The sequence below is a fragment of the Rattus norvegicus genome, chromosome 17 (genome assembly GCF_021556685.1).
Source record: "Rattus norvegicus strain SHRSP/BbbUtx chromosome 17, alternate assembly SHRSP_T2T, whole genome shotgun sequence".
Lineage (NCBI taxonomy): Eukaryota > Metazoa > Chordata > Mammalia > Rodentia > Muridae > Rattus > Rattus norvegicus.
Genome location: NC_141550.1, coordinates 51,801,020 through 51,822,709, shown reverse-complemented (window position 1 = coordinate 51,822,709; position 21,690 = coordinate 51,801,020). Strand labels below are relative to the sequence as shown.

The window sequence follows — 21,690 nt, the reverse complement described above, 5'->3', positions numbered from 1 at the left end:
ATATCTCTAGTCTCCTTACTCATATGTGTCTACCTTATTAGCAATGGATTACCCCCATCCCCCTTCTATCTTACAAAAATCAAAAGCTTTAAAATGAACTGTAATTTCTGTCAGTAGGACTACCAACATTTTTAACATTGCTGCTATGGTTTCTTGTGGTGCCTGTTCCCAGCTGAAGAGATGGTTCCTGGAAAGACTCTTCATGTTATGCTCTAAGACTTCTTTTGATACACCCTATTCTGTCATACCCCATTCTGTTACTTCTCTTCAATTATCTGTCACCTACCTGTATCGACCATGACAATGGAAGAGGATTTGTTTCTCATTCTTCAGTACCTAATAAAAGACTTATTATATCTATCTTTTCTTCTGAGACAAAATTTCATTACCTAATTGAGAAACTTCTCTCTAAATGACTCCTAACTCTGTCATGCTGGAATGGCATCAGAGAAATAGGCATCTTTCTCATGGATACCAAGGTAATGACCATCTGAGATGTTGTAAGTCTACATAAAGAAGCTCTAGTTTATTTCAGATTACAGCCATTTGACTGTTTTATGTGGACTGTGCCTTTTATGAGTCCATCTACAATTCCATTCTAAGTCCTGCCATTAGAGTAACAGTCATGTTGGTTAGAGTTCATGGACGTAGCTTCTGACATTATAAGAAGGCAAGTTTTCTGCCTCTGTGTTTAATTTCTCATTTCTAAAAGGGAAAACCTATCTATTAGTTTTCTAAAACTCTAAAACTCAACAGCCATCTTTTGGAGTTGTTGCAAAATAGCAGAGCCGTGATACTTGGGACAGTTCTGGTAATAAAGGAACAATTTAATAACATCGGACTTTATAATTATATTGCCATGTTTATGGCTTCTATTGAGAACTTTGTTGAGTCATGAATTGAAATTTGTTTCCCCCAAATCTATATGTTGATGTTAACCTTCAGGACCTAGGGATGCGCCTGTATTTTGGGATGTATTTTTATAGTTGTTGATTAGGTTACATGAGGTCATGTGGGTGAGTCCTAAACCAATATTACCAGTGGTATTAAGACAAGAGGCAGAGACTACAGGAGTACATGCATGTGGTAAGGATTCTCGAAGGCCAACTTTTTCTAAGCAAGTGAGAGACCAAACATGTAATAGCTTGGGATCTTTGCATCCTGATCTAGAGACTTGTGAGAAACTGCACTTCTGTTGGTTAGGGCCCCATGCTATGATAATTTTTAATAGAAATACTTAGAAAATAGCTCACAATGCAGCTTTTATAAGTGGCGGCACCAAGAACATTTCAGATATTCTGTTGTGACTGGAGTAATGACAGTCAAGTCACTTTCCTCCTCCTCATTAACACATTTCCTTACCTTGACACAGTAGTCGTTTTTATAGAGTTTTCAAGTCTGTTCAATTTAGTCATGAAAGGATGTGATAGGTAGAGCTGCCATTCATGTACTGCCATTAAGGTCACTGAGCAGGAAGTAAGGTGAACTACTACTGGGGTGGGGCTTCTGCTGAGTTTCCTTTAATTTCACCCACTCCTTTCCTGATCTATTCAATATTGTGCTCTAGATATTTAAGGAGTGATGAAAAGATATTTAAATGATGGCCTAGTACACCTTACAAGTCAAGTATCCCACTCTCTCTTCCCCAAACATGTGTGTGCATAGTAAAGCCAGGGTAATAACTTATAAACTCAATGGCCTAAGGGCAGCTGGTCACATTTTGCAGCTTATTGCAGTGGCAACTGTGAAGACTTCATGGTTAGCTTTTATGCAAGTTCTTAATACACATGGTTATAGACTCAAGTTAATTGGCCTAGCAGAAATTAATGGAAAAAATCATGCAAAAGATTCTTAATTACTTTTCTATCTTTTGCCTACAGGTTCAAAAAGTGTTTAATTTTACCTCTGACTTTATTTATTCTTTAAGTTCATGACTAGTGAAACTAGAAATTAGTCCAAAAATAGTAGATACAGTTACAAAAGAAATCTTCTTTGTTGTTTTCTGTTTCATGATCTTCCTTACATCCCCATAGATCAAGAACAATGATTTCCAATACCACTCACTCTGGCTTCTTGTCTGCCTTATATACTCTGCATTAATATTAGTATTTACCAAAAGAATATCTATACCATTAGAAAAATATTTATAAAAATATAACTGGGTTCTGTTTTTTCTTTAATGGCTTTCATTTATTTACATTTTAAATGTTATCTCATTTCCTAGTTTCCCGTCCAGAAACCTGCTATGCTACTCCCATCCCTGCTTCTAGATGGTGATCCCTCAACCACCCACCCATTCCATCCCACCTCCCCGCCCTGACATTCCCCTACACTGGAACATCAAGCCTTGACAGGATGAAGGGCATCTCCTCTCACTGATGCCCAACAAGGCCATCCTCTACTATATATGCGGATGGAGCCATAGGTCTGTTCCTGTGTTCTCTTGGGATGGTGGTTTAATGCCTGGGAGCTCTGTTGGGTCTGGTTGGCTGATATTGTTGTTCTTCTTATGGGGTTGCAAATGCCTTCAGTTCCTTTGGTCCTTTCTTTAAGTCCTCCACTGGGGACCCTGTTCTCAGTTCAATGGTTTGCTTCTAGCATCTGCGTCTGTATTTGTAAGGATCTTGCAGAGCCTCTCAGCTGACAGCTATATCAGACTCCTGTCAGCATGCACTTCTTGGCATCAGCAATATTGTCTGGGTTTAGTGGCTGTATGTATATGGGATAGATCCTCAGGTAGGGCAGTCTCTGGATGGCCATTCCTCCAGTCTTTGCTCCAAACTTTGTCCCCAGATCTCCTCCTATGAATATTTTGTTCCCTCTTTCAAATAAGGTCTGAAGCATCCATACTTTGGTCTTCCTTCTTCTTGAGCTTCATGTGGTTTGTGAATTGTATCTTGGGTATTCTGGGCTTTTGGGCTAATATCTGCTTATCAGTGAGTTGGGTTACCTCACTCAAAATGATATTTTCTAGTTCCATCCATTTGCTTAAGAATTTCATGAAGTCATTGTTTTTAATAGCTGAGTAGTATTCCATTGTGTAGATGTACCATATTTTCGGTATCCATTCCTCTTTTGAAGAACATCTGGGTTCTTTCTGACTTCTGCCTATTATAAATAAGGCCACTATGGACATAGTAGAGTATGTGTCCTGTAATGTTATGCTGGAACATATTTTGGGTACATGCCCAGGGGTGGTATATCTGGGTCCTCAGGTAGCACTATGTCCAATTTTCTGAGGAACCTCCAGACTGATTTCCAGAGTGTTTGTACCAGCTTGTAATCCCACTAACAATTGAGGAGTGTTCCTCTTTCTCCACATCCTTGCCAGCATCTGTGGTCACCTGAGGTTTGGATCTTAGCCATTCTGACTGATGTAAAGTGGAATCTCATAGTTGTTTTGATTTGCATTTCCCTAATGACTAAGGATGTTGAACATTTCTTTAGGTGCTTCTCATTCAAGATTCCTCAGTTAAGACTTCTTTGTTTAGCTCTGTACCCATTTTTTGTTAATAGGGTTATTTGATTCTCTGGAGTCTAACTTCTTGAGTTCTGTTTATATATTGGATATTAGCCCTCTATCAGATGTAGGATTGGTAAAGATCTTTTCCTAATCTGTTGGTTGTTGTTTTATCCTATTGACAGTGTCCTTTGCCTTACAGAAGTTTTGCAATTTTATGAGGTCCCATTTGTTGATTCCTGATCTTAGAGCCTAAGTAATTGGTGTTCTGTTCAGGAAATTTCCCCCAGTGCCCATGTGTTTGAGGCTCTTGCCCACTTTCTCTTCTGTTAGTTTCAGTGTATCTGGTTTTACGTGGAGATCCAAGATCACTTGGACTTGATTTTTGTATAAGACAATAACTGGTTCAATTTGCATTCTTATACATGCTGACCTCCAGTTGGACCACCAACACTTTTTAAAAATGATGTCTTTTTTCCACTGTATGGTTTTAGTTCCTTTGTCAAAGATCAAGTGACCATAGGTGTGTGGGTTTATTTCTGGGACTTCAATTCTATTCCATTGATCTACCTGTCTGTCTCTGTACTAATACCATGCAGTTTTTATCACTATTACTGTGCAATACAGCTTGAGGTTAGGGATGGAAATTTCCACATAAGTTCTTTTATTTTTGAGGATAGTTTTTGCTATCTTGAGCTTTTTGTTACTCCAAATGAATTTGCAATTTGCTCTAACTCTGTGAAGAGTTGACTGGGGATTTTTGATGACGATTGCATTGAATCTGTAGATTGCTTTCAGCAAGATGACCATTTTTATAATATTAATCCTGCTAATCCATGAGCATGAGAGATCTTGCCATCTTCTGTGATCTTCAGTTTCTTCAGAGACTTGAAGTTCTTCTCATACAGACCTTTCACTTGCTTGGTTAGAGTCACCCAAGGTATTTTATATAATTTGTGACTATTGTGAAGGGTGTTGTTTCCCTAATTTCTTTCTCAGCCTGTTTATCCTTTGAGTAGAAGAAGGCAACTGATTTGAGTTAATTTTATATCCATCCACATTGCTGAAGTTGTTTATCTGCTGTAGGTGTTCTCTAGTGGAACTTTTGGGGTCACTATCATGTCATCTGCAAATAGTGATGTTTAGACTTCTTTTTCAAATTGTATCCCTTTGACCTTTTTTGTTGTCTAATTGCTCTGGCTAGGACTTCAAGTATTATATTGAATAAGTAGGGAGAGAGTGGGCAGCCTTATATATTCCCTGATTTTAGTAGGATTGCTTCAAGTTTCTCTCCATTTAGTTTGATGTTGGCTACTGGTTTGTTGTATATTGCTTTTACTATGTTTAGGTCTGGCCTTGAATTCCTGATCTTTCCAAGACTTTTCTCATGAAGGGGTGTTGAATTTTGTGAAATGTTTTCTGAGCATCTAATGAATTGATCATGTGTTTTTTTTTCCTTTGAGTTTGTTTATATAGTTGATTCCATTAATGGATTTCCATAGATTGAACCATCCCTGAATTCCTGGGGTTCTGTTTTTAACAATGTTTTATGTGAACTTCACACATGACCCTGGAGTGTACATTGCTCCCATCCCTCTCATCATTCTTTCCATGTCCAATACCTCCTTTCCAAATTAATATCTCTTCTCTAATTATTAGTGTTACCAGAACTGACAACTCTGGATTGAACCATCTATGTGGGAGTTTGTCCCTAAGGGAAACTGATTCTCCCTCTCACATTACCCATGATCACATGCCGAGCATGCTTGTTGTTGTCATTATTATCATTATTATTATTATTATTTCTTCTTTATGTACATGGGTGTTTTGCCTGTATGAATGCTTGTATATATCTTGTGCACCTGGTGTCTGCAGAGTCCAGAAGTGGATGTCAGATCTTCTGTAAATGTGGTTACAGAAAATTGTGAGCTTCCATTTTGGTGATGTTAATCAAACCTGCGTCCTCTGGAGGAGCAGCTAGTAGTCTTAACCACTGAGCTATTTGTCCAGTCTTCAGACTATGGTTTTTAATGATGGCTTCTGTGCTATATAGTGCTCAATGTGAGGTGCAAGAAATATGACCGAGGTGTATCACTTCTTTTACGTTTGCAATGTTGTCATAAAGATTATTTTCGCTTCCTGAAGGTGCTTGTCGTGTATTAGAGTATTTTACCACAAGTGGATTCCAATATCATTACTTGTTAACCTTCTATTAGTTAAGCTACTGATTATGGCCTCATGAAGTCTCAATTACCCAATAATATAATATCATTTAAGTTTAACAATGATAAGCACTTTTTATTAACTTGCTTTTATTATTGAGTTTACTTTCCTGAACTCTTTCTTATAAATCATAGCTCGTTTTCAATTCGATTTATGACTTTGACCATTTTCAGAAGAGAAATGTCAGAAAAGGCCAAAAATTCTAAGGTTAATGATTGGAATTCCTGTAGACTCATACTGCATGAGATGATGGAGTTTAATTTTCTGAAATCACATTGTAAGTTTTGTCTTCTGAGGTGTTGTGTATCTGATATTACTGTGGGCATCAAAGAAAGGCCCTTTTCTAATTATGAGTTTGCAGATTATTATTTTATGGGGTTATTTTGTTTATTTACATTTCAAATGCTCTCCTCCTCCTGGTTACCCCACCATACCCCAAAAAGTCCCCACTCCTCCCTCCTGCCTTCATGAGGGTCCTCCCCAACCCACCCACTCACTCCTGCCCCACTACCCTATCATTCCCCTACTCTAGAGCATCAAGCCTTCACAGGTCCCAGGGCTTCCCCTCCCATTGATGCCAGACAAGGCCATCCTCTGCTACATATACAGCTGGAGCCACGGGTCCCTCCGTGTGTATTCTTTGGTTGGTGGTTCTCTGGGAGCTCTGGGAGGTCTGGTTGGTTGATATTGTAGTTCCTCCCATTGGTTTGCAAACTTCAACTCTTTCAGTCCTTCCCCCAACTCCTCCATTGGGGTTTCTGTGCTTAGTCCACTGTTTGGCTGCAACCATCTACATCTGCATCTTTGAGGCTCTAACAGAGTCTCTCAGGAGACATCTACATCAGATTCCTGTCAATGAGCACTTCCCGGCATCAGCAAATGTCTGGGTTTGGTGGTTGCACACAGATAGAATCCCAGGAGGTGTAGTCCCTGGACGGCCCCTCCCTCAGTGTCTGCTCCATCCCTTTTCCCTGCATTTCCATTAGACAGGAACAATTCTGGGTTGAAATTTTGTGAAGGTGGTAGGGGCACCATCCCTCAACCGGGGGCATGCCTAACCTCTAGATTTGGTCTTTACAGATTCCCTTTGTTGGGTATTTCAACTAATATCATCCCTGTTGGGTCCTCAGAGCCTCTTGCTTCTCTGACTTCTGGAAATTTCTGGTGACAAACCCCATTTTTCATCCACCATTGCTTCACATCTCTGTTCAATTTCCTGACCCTCTGTACGTCTTTCCCATCTCTTCGCACACCTAACCCTGCACACTTTTTTCCTCTCCCCCACCTTTATTCCTTCCAATTCTCAACCTCCTGTGACTATTTTGTTTCCTCCTCAAAGTAGGACTGAGGCACCCTTGATCTTTGATCTTCCTTTTTCTTGACTTGCAAGGTCTGTAACTTTTATCATGGATATTCCCAGCTTTTTTCCTAATATCCACTTGTCAGTGAGTACATACCATGTGGGTTCCTTTGTGATTGGGTTACCTCAGTTACGATGATATTTTCTAGTTCCATCCATTTGTCTTAGAATTTCATGAAATCATTGTTTTTTGATAGGTGAGTAGCACTCCATTGTTTAAATGTACCATATTTTCTGTCTCCATTCCTCTGTTGAGGAGCATGTGGGTTCTTTCCAGCTTCTGGCTATTATAAATAAGGCTGCTAGTAACATAGTGGTACATGTGTCCTTGTTACCTGTTGGAGCATCTTTGGGTTACATGTCTAGGAGTGGTATGGCTGGGACCTCACTTAGTACTATGTCCAATTTTCTGAGGAAACTCCAGACTGATTTCTAGAGTAGTTGTACCAGCTTGCTGTCCTACAAGCAATGGAAGAGTGTTCCTCCTTCTCCATATCCTCACCAGCATCTGCTGTCATCTGCATTTTTTGATCTTAGCCATTCTGATTGGTGTGAGGTGGAATCTCAGGTTTGTTTTGATTTGCATTTCCCTGATGACTAAGGATTCTGAACATGTCCTTACATGCTTCTCAGCCATTTGAGATTCCTCAGTTGAGAATTGTCTGTTTAGCTCTTTACCCCATTTGTAATAGGGTTGTTTGGTTCTCTTGAGTCTAATTTCTTGAGTTCTTTGTGTACTTTAGATATTAGCCCTCTATTGTATGTAGGGTTAGTAAAAATCTTTTCTCAATCTTGGGTTGCCTTTTTGTCTTTTTTGACAGTGTTTTTTTGTTTGCTTGCTTGCCTTACGGAAGTTTTCAATTTTATATGTTCCCATTTTTCGATTGTTGATCTTAGAGAATAGGCCATTGGTGTCTATTCAGGAAAATTTTCTCTGTGCTCAGGTACTCGAGGCTCTTCTTCACTTTCTCTTCCATTCAATTCTGCGTGTGTTGTTTTATGTGACAGTCCTTGATCCATGTGGATTTGAGCTTTGTACAAGGAGATAGGAATGGATTGATTTGCATTCTTCTACATGCTTACTGCCAGTTGAGCCAGCATCATTTGTTGAAAATGCTGTCTTTTTTCCCACTGGATATTTTTAGCTTTTTTGTCAAAGATCAAGTGACCATATGTATGTGGTTTTATTTCTGGGGATTTTCATGTCTGTTCCATTGATCCACTTGTCTGTTGCTGTACCATGCAATTTTTAATCACTATTTATTACTATTGCTGTATTGCTTGAGATCAGGTATGATGAATCCCCCAGAAGGTCTTTTATTGTTGAGAATAATTTCACCATCCTGAGTTTTTTGTTAATCCAAATGAATTTGAGAATTGCTCTTTATAACTCTATGACAAGTTGAGTTGGAATTTTGATGGAGATTGCAGTGAATCTACAGATCGCTTTTGGCAAGATGTCCATTTTAACTATATTAATCTTGCCAGTCCATGAGCATAGGAGGTCTTTCCAGATTCTAAATTCTTCATTGATTTCTTTCTTCAGGGATTTGAAGTTCTTGTCATACAGATTTTTCACTTGCTTGGTTAGAGTCACACCAAGATATTTTATGTTATTTGTGACTCTTGTGAAGGGTGTTGTTTCCCCAATTTCTTTCTCAGTCCTATTATCTTTTGTGTAGAGGAAGGCTACTGGTTTGTTAGAGTTAATTTTATATCCAGCCACTTTGCTGAAGGTGTTTGTGAGCTGTAGGAGCACTCTGGTAGAATTTTTGGGGTCATTTACATATAGTATCATATCTGCAGATAGTGTTATCTTGACTTCCTCCTTCCCAATTTGTATTCCTTTGATCTCCTTTTGTTGTCTAATTGTTCTGCCTGGAAATATGAATAACCTTGTTGTCTTCTTCCTGATTTTAATGGGATTGCTTTGAGTTTCTCTCCATTTAGTGTGATGTTGGCAATTGGTTTACAGTATATTGCTTTTATTATATTTAGGTATGAACTTTGAATTCCTGATTTTTCAAATACTTTCAACATGAATAAGTGTTGTATTTTGTCAAAGGCTTTTTCAGCATCTAGTTGAGATGATCATATATGTTTTTCCCCCTGCTCTGAGTTTGTTTATATAGAGGATTACATTGATAGATTTCCGTACATTGAGCCATCCGTGCCTTCCTAGAGTGAAGCCTACTTGTTCATGGTGGATTATCATTTTAATATATCTTGGATTCAGTTTAGAGAATTTTATTGATTTTTTTTTTGCAAATTTCTCATTGATATTCTTGTTAAATATAAATAGAATTAAATTCTCAGTCTAACATACACAAAACAGAGTCTGACTGTTCTTTAAACATCTGGCCATCTTCTACCTTTCCCCATCTCCTCAATTCACTCCATTTCATCTTCACCTATCACATACATGCATTTTATCCCATCAACTTCATTCTGCAGGACCAATATACTTAGAATTCATTAAGTCTGTTTACAATTTTACAAACGTTACAGTATGTTGCTTTGATTACACATCCAAGGGTACTACACCTCATTCATTTTGTGTTATTACCAGAATATCCATCAAGATCCAGTAAAATGGTTTATTTCTCTTAAATGAGAGGGATATGGCTATTTAGTGGCTATTAGATTATGCACCCATCCTTATGTTAATGACTGATATTTTTTTTTCTTCTTTTTTCTTTTTTTTTCCGGAGCTGGGGACCGAACCCAGGGCCTTGCGCTTGCTAGGCAAGCACTCTACCACTGAGCTAAATCCCCAACCCCATGACTAATATTTTTAACATAACTATATTTGTAATTTACTTATAAGATTATTCTAGGAATCAAAATGGTTTTCTAAAATTTGACATTTGCTGTTCTTAAATACTTCACATTTCAAACTCATAATATTTAGCAAGAAAAAGAGAGAGAGAGAAAGACCTAAACACATTATAAGAAGCCAAAGTATATTCAGAACTTCTCTGATGCTAGAAAGAGAATTACACTTCCAATGTGTGGATCTCAGCTGCAGTTAAGTGACAAGGCTTCAGAGTAAGTGCATCAGCTAAATCAACTGGAAAATGCTTTATCTTGTCAAATCAGAGAGTCTCTTGCTTCAAGGCTCTTACTTGAGATTTCTTCTTCTTTTAAATTAGGCAGAAATTCCCCAAGCCTACATGGTAATGTGGTCCTCAATTTTTGCTCCACCAGAAAAGCTTTAGATAGAGGTGATACAGTCTATGTTCTTTCATCAAAGGACACGTGGGAAGACAGCTTTGTACAGTCAACAAACAAATCTTGAGTGTCCAAAACAGTGCATGTATCATCTACTTGCTTGGCTACAGGACTCAATTCTATTTTGTGTTGTTCAAGGTTAGACAGGCGAGATTCTTTCCTGATTTTGTTAAGAGATTTCTTCAGAGCCTCATAACTACTAAGAAGAGACTGTAAATTGGAATCTAATTCTGGAATAGCTTGTCTTTTCCCCACACCATCTGGAAAAGCATCACTGTCTACATAAGTCTTTGGTTCCAGGTGAAAAGTGGTCTCTGAATTTGTAGAACTATTAAGACTTAGGTGACCAACTTCTTCTGGAAGAGTCTCATGTAATATGCCAATGCCACTCAACCTCTGGAAAGAATCCCATAGCAAAGTCTTATGCGTGGAAGGTTCACTGCAAGAAGCTTGTGAGTAGTCCAACAGTCGAACACAGTCCTCTTTACTTCTACCCATCACATCTATTCCACTGCCCACAGCAGGGGAGAATGCCTCCATTTGTCTAGTTTCTGAAAGCCTGGTGGCTGCACATTCTAAATCTTGCTTACAAATCATTTTCTTATTTATCAAGTCTGACTCATCTTCTGTTGGGGGTTCACTGATCTGACTGGTTACCAGATGTTTCTGAGGTACACTGGTAAGCTGATCTGGAACAGCTTTCTCTTCAGGCAAATAAGACCCATCAAAATCTGGGGAAAAAATAGCCATGCTAAATTCCCTCTGATTATGCAGTGTAGATGAAGACTCTGACGACACGTCTCCAGCTTTGGCATCCACTAGAATCCCATCTGAACTTCTGTTAACTTCAGTTTCGACAGCTTTTCTCCATGAGCTTCTAATATCAGCTACTCGTCCACCAGCTGATCTTGCTCTCTCTGGAATGGATCACTCTTTTTCTCCAGCAGAGACCCTCCGGATACACTACTCTGTGCATTCTTTGCAGTATCTGATAAAGGAGAGACTTCCAATTCAGAACCTGCTATTTTCTTATAAGGCACGTTTTTCTCTTTGGGAGTCCTCATATTTGGATCCTTCTCAAGTAGTGTGAAACTGTTTGTATCTGAGGACGAAGCACACTGTCAGCGCCATCACACACATTTCCTGGGGTATCCACTTCTCTTCTGCTACCATTTTCTTGTTTAACTTCTTTATGTAAATCTGGAAGTGACGCAGGATACTTAAAAAGTACACTCTTTGCATATACTTCCTCTGACACAGGATCAAACGAAAGGGGAGACATGGGAGGCAAAAGATCCACAGCTGAAGGCCCGCCTTTAATTAGACTGAAAGGAGACACACCAAGAAAGCCTTTCCACTTCGTATGCCATTTTTCTTCCTTTTCAACAGTAGAATGTCTTATTGCAGTGACGTTCTCTTTTATTTTATGCCTTTTGAATCTTCTCTTGTATATTACTCTTTTCATCACAGGGTCCCAGTCTTTTAATTTGGTTTTGTAGACCCATGCATTCTGATCTTGCGTTTCATACTTGCTTAACAATCAGATGCGCATTATCCTGGTATTTTTGGGTAACATAATGTTCTCTTTGCAAAACCTGTAAAAATCTGTTGCGTGCTACATGGCATCTGGCAAGGCACTTGTGCATATCTTGTGGCTTTGCATTAAATGTTTCTGCAAAATGTAGAGAATTGTTAGAGTTTGTTTTAATATATTTGATTGCAGCATATCTTGCAAAATGATACATCAGATGAATAAACTTAGGACCACCGGGAGACATAAGCAATGAGCCAACAACCTGAGGAAAACTACTCCCACATTCAGCAGAAATCTCTTTTAACCATTCACAGCAATGTTTCCGGAATTCCATGTCAAGTTTTTGGTCAAATGGAGGCCAGCAATCTCTGAAAACTTCTTTGGCAAGAGACTCATCCAGTGTTTTAAACAAAAAATAGGAAACTATATGAAAGGCATCACGGTTCAGTTTGTCAAACATGTCCCTTTAATCCCAGAACTCCGAACGCAGAGGCAGGCGGAGACTATAGAGTGAGTTCCAGGACACCCAGGGCTACACAGAGAGAGGGTGTTTGGGTTTTGTTTTTGTTTTTTTGTTTTTTTTTTTGTCTCAAAATACCAAAATAATAAGTGATGATGATAATAATGATGGGGATGATATAATAATGGAATCACTCTTTTAATTAAATTATAAGGAGAAAAAGGTGCTTGAAATCGGAAGTTCGGGTCTAAAGTACATGAGTATAAACAAGGTACTTCATTTTGTGATCACAACCATAATAATTTAAGTGGCAAAAGAAAGGTTATCGGCTTTTGATTTTTCATTCATTGTTTTGGCCAGCTGTAACATGCTTTAGTTCGGATTCCAAGTTTAAACCCACAGTCAACTGCTTATAAGACGTTTGCATATACAGTTCCCCGACGCCTCCCACCAACTACAGACCACAAAAGCAGGGAGGGTTAAGAGGGCCCGCCGTTTTGTCTCAACTGCAGGGCACTCCTCCCTACACTGGTGACGAACAGTCAGTCCCCCGCCTTGGGCTGGCGGCCTCTGAGTTTTGCCTCCACCGGGGACCGCGCCACCGCCTGGGTCTCCTTACTCTCTAAGGTGCGCGTAGGATACCATCTTCCCGCCGACCCTGACGCCGGAACTCGGATCCAAATCCAGCGCCTGCAGGTACATCCAGAGATGCTGCTTCTTGAAAGCGGAGTCCCGGGCGGAGCTCATGCTTTCCAAAGGCACGGCGACTCTGACGGAGGAAAACGAAGGCACCGAAACCGTGAGGACCCTTGGACCCCTCCTCCTACAGGCATCCCGAGGTGACGGCAACCCCTCTGCTGCAGCCGCCTGCTGCCTCCTCTCCAAGAGCCATCACACCACAAAAGGCCGAACGCGCCCAGAAAACCAGGGCAGTGACTGCAGCGATTTATTGAGTATTTTTACATTGATATTTTTAGGTGAAATTGATATGTAGTTCTCTTTTTTGAGGGTCTTTTTATGGATTAGATATCAGTGTAACTGTGGCTTCATAGAAATAATTGGGTAGTTTTCCTTCTGTTTCTATTTTATACAATAGTTTGAGAAGTATTGGAACTATTTCTTCTTTGAAGGTCTGATAGAATTCTGCACTAAAACCATCTGACCCTGGGCTTTTTTTGGTTGGGAGACTTCTAATGACTGCTTCTATTTCCTTTGGGGTTATGGAGCTGTTTAGATGGTTTATTTGATCCTGATTTAACTTTGGTACCTGGTATCTGTTTAGAAAATTGTCCATTTCATCCAGGTTTTCCAGTTTTGTTGAGTATAGACTTTTGTAATAGGATCTGAATATTTTTTTAATTTTCTCAGTTGTTTCTGATTTTGTTATTTTGGATACTGTCTCTGTGCCCTCTGGTTAGTCTGCTTATGTATCTTGTTGGTTTTTCTCAAAGAAACAACTCCTAAATTTGTTGATTCTTTGTATAGTTCTTTTTGTTTCTACTTGGTTGATTTCAGTGCTGAGTTTGATTATTTCCTGCCATCTACTCCTCTTGGGTGTATTTGCTTCTTGTTGTTCTAGAGCTTTCTGATGAGCTGTTAAGCTGTATGATATCTCCAATTTCTTTATGGAAGCACTCAGGGCTATTAGTTTTCCTCTTAACACTGCTTTCACTGTGTTCAACAATTTTGGGTATGTTGTGCCTTCATTTTCATCGCATCATAAAATGTTTTTTATTTCTTTGTTTTTTTTTTTTTCTCCCCTGACTAAGTTATATAAGATAGTTGTTTAACTTCCATGGGTTTAGCTTTCTGTTGTTTTTGTTGCTATTGAAGACCAACCTTAGTCCGTAGTGGTTCAGTTGGATACATGGGATTAATTCAATGTTCTTGTATCGGTTGATGTTTGTTTTGTGTCAGGGTATATGGTCAATTTTTAAGAATGTACAATGAGATGCTGAGATGAACGTATATCCTTTTGTTTTAGGGTGAAATGTCTTGTAGATATCAGTTAAATCCATTTGGTTCATAACTTCTTTTTAGTTTCTTTGTGTCTCTTAATTTCTTTTTCCATGATATGTTCATTGGTGAAAGTGTGATGTTGAATCTCCTACTATTATTGGGTGAAATTCTAATGACTGCTTCTATTTCCTTTGAGCTTCAGTAACATTTCTTTTACAAATGTGGATGCCCTGGCAATTGGGGCATAGATGTTCAGAACTGAGAGTTCATCCTGTTGGATTTTCCCTTTGATAAGTATGCAGTGTCTTTCCCCATCTTTTTTGATAACTTTTGGGTGAAAGTCTATTTTGTTGGATATTAGAATGGTTACTCCAGCTTGTTTCTTGGGACCATTTGCTTGGAATAGCTTTTGCAGCCTTTTACTCTGAGGTGCTGTTTGTCTTTGTCACTGAGGTGTGTTTCCTGTATGCAGAAAAATACTGGATCCTGTTTACCTATCCATTCTGTTAGCCTATGTCTTTTTATTGGGGGAATGTAGCCCATTGATGTTGAGAGATATTACAGTCCAATGATTGTCTGCTCCTGTTATTTTTGTTGTTAGAGATGGAATTATGTTTGTGTGTTTCTCTTCTTTTGGGTTTGTTGTGAGAAGATTGGCTTCTTGCCTTTCTTGTGTGTAGTTTCCCACCTTGTATTGTACTTTTCCTTCAATTATCCTCTGCAGGGATGGGTTATTTTAAAGATATTGTTTAAATTTAGTTTTGTCTTGGAATAGCTTGGTTTCTCCATCTATGGTAATTGTGAGTTTTGCTGGGTGAAAAGGCTGGGCTCACATTTTTGTTCTTTGAGGTTCTGTGTGATATCTGCCCAGGATCTTCTGGCTTTTAGAGTTTCTGGTGAGAAGTCTGGTATAATTCTGATGTCTGCCTTTATATGATACTTGACCTTTTTCTCTTACTGGTTTCAATATTCTTTCTTTGTTCTGTGCATTTGGTGTTTTAATTATTATGTGATGAGAGGAATTTCTTTTCTGGTCCCATGTGTTCCATGTTTTGTCAGCTTTTTATATATGTATGGGCATTTCTTTCTTTGGGTTAAGGATGTTTTCTTCTGTAATTCTGTTGGAGATGTTTGCTGGCCCCTTTGGTTTGGGAATCTTCACTCCCTTCTATACCTATTATTCTCAGGTTTGGTCTTCTCACTGTGTCCTGGATTTCTTACACTTTTTGGGAGAGGAGCGTTGTACTTTCCTTGACTGTTGTGTTGATGCAATGACTTCTACCACTGGGATTCTTTCTTCCATCTCTCTCTTATGTTCTAGCGGTAATGCTTGCTTCTGTGACTCCTGTTCCATTTCCTAGGATTTTCATCTCCAGGGCTCTCCCCTTTGTGTTTTCTTTAATGTTTCTATTTCCATATAGAAACATATAGAAATTGGATGGTTTTGTTCAATTCCTCCACCTGTTTGATTGTATTCTCCTGTATTTTTTAAAGTGATTTATGTGTTTTCTCTTTAAGGGCTTCTACTTATTTACTTTTGTTCTCCTGTATTTCTTTAAGGGATTTTTTTGTGTCCTTTTTAAAGTCCTCTATCATCTTTGTGAAATGAGAATTTACATCTGAATCTTGCTTTATAGGTGTATTGGAGTATCCAGGACTTGCTGTGATGGGAGAACTGGGTTCTGATATTGCCAATCCAATTGACTTCTGTTGCTTATGTTCTTGTGTTTGTCTCTCACCATCTGGTTATCCCTGGTGTTATTTGGCCTCCCTGACTCTGTCTGAACCCTGCCCTTCCTGTGACCCTGTGATTCTGTGATTCTATTACCCTGTGTTCCTGGATGTGTCAGAATAACTGTCAAGTCAAGCTGTAACTGGAGTGTGGGCTGTGTGCATGCAGATTCTTAATTAGAGAGATGACTTAATGACATCTAAATTTTTATATGTGTGGTATACATATCACCTTGTACACATCACAAATAGTTTCAACCTTGCTCTCCATGGTGTGTTAGGTACTCTGTCTAAATGAATATTTATAACTTTCTGCCCTCTAATTTTACATGAATCTGCTTGCCCACAATTTTGGGAAGGCATCAAGCACCACAGTGAAGTTGTTTTGTTTTGTTTGTTTGTTTATGTCTGTTTCTGAGTTGGCTTGGGCAGAATCCTTTGTGCACAGAAGACTACATGTTTCCCACTGAACTTTTTTCCAATTCACGATGACTGGATTTGGACTTTCTGGAATGAGTTTTTTGTTGACAACCATGTACAAAAATTATGAGAACTTCCAAATCACCACCAACTGCAGTTTCCACGGCCAAGGTGAGGTTAAGCTCCCATAGCTATGTGCCTTGAGATCTGAGTTCCTCTCTAGTTCAAGCAGTGCCTGAGGGATTCGTGACTCATATTTGTCTGGCTTCTCATCTTGGATCCTCACGATCTTTGTCCCCGAGTTGAACATTGCCTTGTTCTTGCAGAGGTTCTACTTAGAAAAAGATGTTCCTACTTTTGTAGCAAAAGGTACCTGAATAGAGAAATCAGTTATTACATTACCACATTTCAGACATTAATTCTATGCTACTGTATTTTAAACAGATATCAAGTCCCTGAAACCTTAAGGTAATTTCCTGTCTTGCATAACTTCACTAATAACATTTGTCATATATTGTTTTCTCCTCCTCCTCCTCTTCTCATTTTTCTTCTTCTCTTTGTCCTCCTCCTCCTTCCTCTTCTTCTCTTTGTCCTCCTCTTCCTCCCCCTCCTCCTCCTCCTCCTCTTTGTCCTTCTCCTCCTTCTCCCCCTCTTTCTCTCTTTCTCTTATGTCCAGTTTTCTAATGTTAGTGAGGGATAAAGACTCACATCCCCTGCCCATGGGTGTCATGCCCAATGCACAATGTTGTGTGTAAAAGTAGTTGTTAAAATCATCTAGCACTAACTAGTGTCCTACAATATCATTAACTCTATGCATTTTGTTCATAATCTTATTAACTCAATACCTAAAATATGGCTTATTTATTTTTGAAAGAACTAACTGAGAAAAAATGAAGCTAATAAAATTGTTCTTTGTTGACTCCTGGAGTATTTACTATGATTAAGTTCTTGGGTATTTTTGATTCTTCAATGTGCTACTTATTACACCTTAATGGATACCTGGCTCTGAAGCCAAAGACCTAGAAGTCTATCAAAATGTATTGCAGCTCCTCTTTGTCACTTCATAGAAAGCCCACCTGTCACTGCCAGAGTATATCATGGCGTTTCTCTTCAGTGTCATTTATTCATGCTTGTTTGGTACTTCATAGACAATGTCTTTTAATGTTTCAGTACAGATACCACTGCTTGTTAGGTGGTTTATAGATGATGACTTCATAGACAGTGCTTCCTGGTTCTGAAGACCCTTACAGATGCAACGGTTTTGAATTCTGGGTTGTCTGGGTACCACTCACTGCGCACAATGCTGCACTTCTTGACAGATTATTAATGCAAATTATCAATGAGCTTTTGTTCTTCTAAACTAGCATGTTGAACAGTAACTTGAAAACATTAAACTAAACATGAAATGTGACTTCTTTGTACTAATAAAGATCTTTGAAATACTTATTGCTAATGTGCAGTGTTTCTCTCTTAATTTGATTTCTAACTTCAAACTGATCCTTAGGGAGTGTGTTGATGAAAGCTGCACACAGGAGAAAGAAGCAAGATATCATAAGTCTCAGCAAGGCAGAGATCTTCTAATCCATATGAACTTTGTATGTGCCTGCTAATTTTTGCAACCTCTATTATGAAATCGTCACATGTTTTCCAGGAAATCTGAAGAGAAGGCAACCTGAGGGAGTGCCTCCTTCTTCCCTGTGTTGGAAAAGTGTGAAAGAGTTTTAATGTTGAAGAAAAAGAATCCCAAGTCCCTTAGGTTCTATGTGTGGTAAAGTGGGGAACCAGCTTGGCTTGAGAAATAGCAGGCAGCTACTGACAAATTGATAGAGGATTCAATTGAAAGAAGAAAAGAACTTCTGACCAACATCGGAACTTTCCTGCAATAATATAGTGTTTGGTAGGATAAGGGCCTTTGTAGGTAGCAAATCCTCCTTGGGTCTTGTTTGAAAAAGAATTTTATATGATTTAATTATAATGATAGCTTTCTTTGCTCCCCTGTTTCCATGATCCCTGAAGAAACTGTGATCAAAAGGTAAAATAATAGTGTGTAATACCATTCGTTGAAAATTGCAAAAAAAAAAAAAAAAACCAAACAAAAAACAAACGAAAAACAAAAACAAAAAAAACAAACAAAAACTAGTTAGGAAAAGTAAAGACATGTAGTACCACAGGTATGAGGAGTTAAATATATTTTCTATACACATAGAATACAAAATTTATGATTGAGTTCAATAAAGGTCCTAAGAGGAATTCAGACTGGCTTCAGAGTCAGTGAAATCTGAATAGCAGGAGAAGCATTTTTCAACCTAAATTGAGGAGAACTGTATTGAGGTCTGGGTTCTGTGGAGATGCACCAGTAACATTGGAGAAACTGGAGAAATCATTAGAAATGAATGAGGGAAACATACACCAGAAAGCACAGTGCATTGGAAACAAATAAAGGGAAAGTATTTTCCAGAGGGTAGGTGCTGCTGTGTCACAGGAAATCCTGTGTGGAGAAGGGGAGTGCAGACACAGAGAGAGGGAAAGGAAAGCCATTGACCAGATCATTACAGAGCAGAAAAGGACCACAGGAAAGGGGCTGAGCCTCTCTGCTCTTCTGTTATAAGCCAGCAACAAGCAAGCCTTAGAAACATCGGACAATTCTGCTAGACCACACACATAACCTGTGACAGGAATCCTGGCACATGGTACAGATGAATAGGAAGGGAGCATACAAACATATAGTAAGAATATATTACAATCATCTATGTTCACCCACAATGATGGAGAGAAATATCGACATGCAAAAGAAGCTGCCCTATCATATGCTGGAGGTGAACAATTTTCCTGCAAAGCCTTTATATTGTGGAATTAGGTAGAATTTTATATGGAGCTCAATGGAGTTGTTACTGAAAGATTTACATGCCCTTGTGGGGGAAATTAAACATTTTAATAATTGGGAAAGAAGAAAGTAATTTAAAGCTCCATTTTCTGCTTAAATTGAACTCATCTATTTAAGCTAGTATTGTACAGCCTGAACTTTTCCTCACTGTTACATTAAAAAACAATTTCTTCTTAGAATCTCACTTCATTAAAAAAATAATCATTTCTTGTTGGCAAGATGAATCCAGTGTATGGAGTTGAGCATGAATAATTTAATTTCTTTCTTGTTTTCAAAGGAAAGACAGTGGCTTATTGTGGACTATATTTGGCACACTTTGTTCTATGTATATTTGTGAAGTGAATGATCTCTCCTGCTGTGGTACTTATGCTATTTCATGTGCACTGAACCATCTTGGTAACTTATGGCCATGCAAGCTGACTCTGCATATTATTTGCATGAGATGCTGAGGGCAAAGCATCTTAGTCTAAAGGGAGGATTCTCTTATCTTTGTGACCCTGAACTGTTGCAAAGGACCAGGAAGAGCACAGCCATGCTCTAAAAACCAAAGGTATCTATGTGTGAGGGTCTGGCCTAAGGACTGCAAGCATGGTTTTCTTCTGGATGTATTCCTGAGAAGCCACTGACAATGACCCAGATTCTCTACTTTGCTGGTTCGAGACTTTAGCGTCAGGTCATTTGGAGTCTAAATCTTTCCAAGACTGTCTGAATTTAGATCTGATTCTCTAAATCTAATCTCTGGAATTAGGGATGGGTAACCTGGCTTCTCTGTAAGGACAAACCATCCTTTTCCGTTGTCAAAGCGTCCATTATCTTCTAAGCATCTGCTTTAACATTTCCAGTTGCTTTTGGTTGCTGGATTTCTGTGAATCCCAGCAATGCTTTTCTGCTTAACAGCTCCACGGGATCTTTTGTTATTGTATCTCTGCCTTCTCTACTTGTCAGTGGTCTGTGCTCTCTGTGACTCATTCAATTGGGCAGTTTGACTGTATTCTGCTGAGGTCGCACTATCACCATGACTTTCTACAGAAATGGTTCTAACTTTTGGAAATGCAAAGAGTAGCTGTATTGCATTTCTTCTCTCTCTGGGATCCAGTGCAGGCAAGCAGCTCTCCCACCCCTGCCTGATGTCCTACACTGTGGATCTCAGAGCACAGAAAAGACATTCAGGGATGTTTGATGGCTCCCGTCTTACTGCTTCATGGCACTTCTACTCACATTCATGGCCTAAGAGAAGCACTATAGCCAAGTCTGATGTTTTAAACTGGAAGTCTTACTCCTATTAAAATAATTAGGAAAGATTGGCAATAATATAATCATCCAAATATATATTTTACATCTTTCATATACAATACTTTCTTTTCTGAGAAGAATACAGATCAACTTTTCTGAAGTCACAAATTATATCAAACCTGTGTATATTGTTTTTCCTATAGTACACACCTATAATCTACATGTGTATAGATGAGACATGGTAGAAGATTAACAACAATCACTTTTCATATTTCCTAAGGTCATGTGACTTCACCAAACTACTCTTCTTTTTTATGTTCAGAACTCTCACTTTTTCACTCTGATATATCTAAACCACCACAACGAGTGCTCCCACTCTCAGGGCCCGTTTTAAGGTAACATTTTCTTAAACACAAGGATAGTGAACAAAGCATCTGAAGCATATACAACATGGACACCTTCATCAAACATAGGGTTTATGTTCCTGTAAGGGAGAGATCAGGGCATGACTCAATGCAATGCACAAATTAAAATTTGGGATTGCTGATGGAGTTTTCCATGAAGTGCTTTTGCACCAGGGTTGATTATGAGATATGGCCTCTGTAGAAAGTGAAAGGGTGATCAGGCAGGGGATGACCTACTGTCTTCAGATTTAGATTTGAGTGGGAAAAGTCCTTTTCCTGAGATATTGCCTTAGCAGTCCTGAAGGCTGTGGCATTTCTGGAGGCTCTTCACTCTCCACCTTACTTCATACATGGAATCCCCTATCTTTAGCGTCTCTGTGGAAAGCTTTGCTACTGTACTCTCTCGCTTTAGAATTTCACCTGTCATTCCCTAGCTTTTTACAGTTTTTCTTCACTGTGGTTCTAAATGGCTCATTAAGTCAAGAGAACCCTAGAATGTTTATTTTACACCATTTCAATACACTAAGAGGACAGCCACTTATTTAAAACTTGATGATTTCCTTCTCCCATCCTGAATGGAACTACTCTGATTGAAATGTGTGTTCAAGTAAATACAATAACCTTCAACCCTTATCTGATGTTAGCAGTATACAAAGTAGCAAAACTAGTCTGAGCTTAATTCAAGTATACACTTTCCCTCTGTGCTCCGTACATAGCTTTCTCAGACACAATGTGACTCTGTGCTCCATTGCTGCTCTGTAGGATGCACCTTGAATCCAACATACCCTTCA

The 21,690-nt window shown here is 38.8% G+C and overlaps 1 protein-coding gene and 2 pseudogenes across 3 annotated transcripts in view; 1 reads left to right on the top strand and 2 right to left on the bottom strand.

The window, feature by feature from the left end:
• Positions 1-21,690, top strand: part of LOC148000176 (amphiphysin-like) — a 143,308-nt gene that overhangs the window by 21,526 nt on the left and 100,092 nt on the right. The window lies entirely within an intron of this gene.
• LOC148000179 (HAUS augmin-like complex subunit 6 pseudogene) lies at positions 9,658-11,644 on the bottom strand (annotated as a pseudogene).
• On the bottom strand, positions 11,699-12,268 carry LOC148000178 (HAUS augmin-like complex subunit 6; annotated as a pseudogene).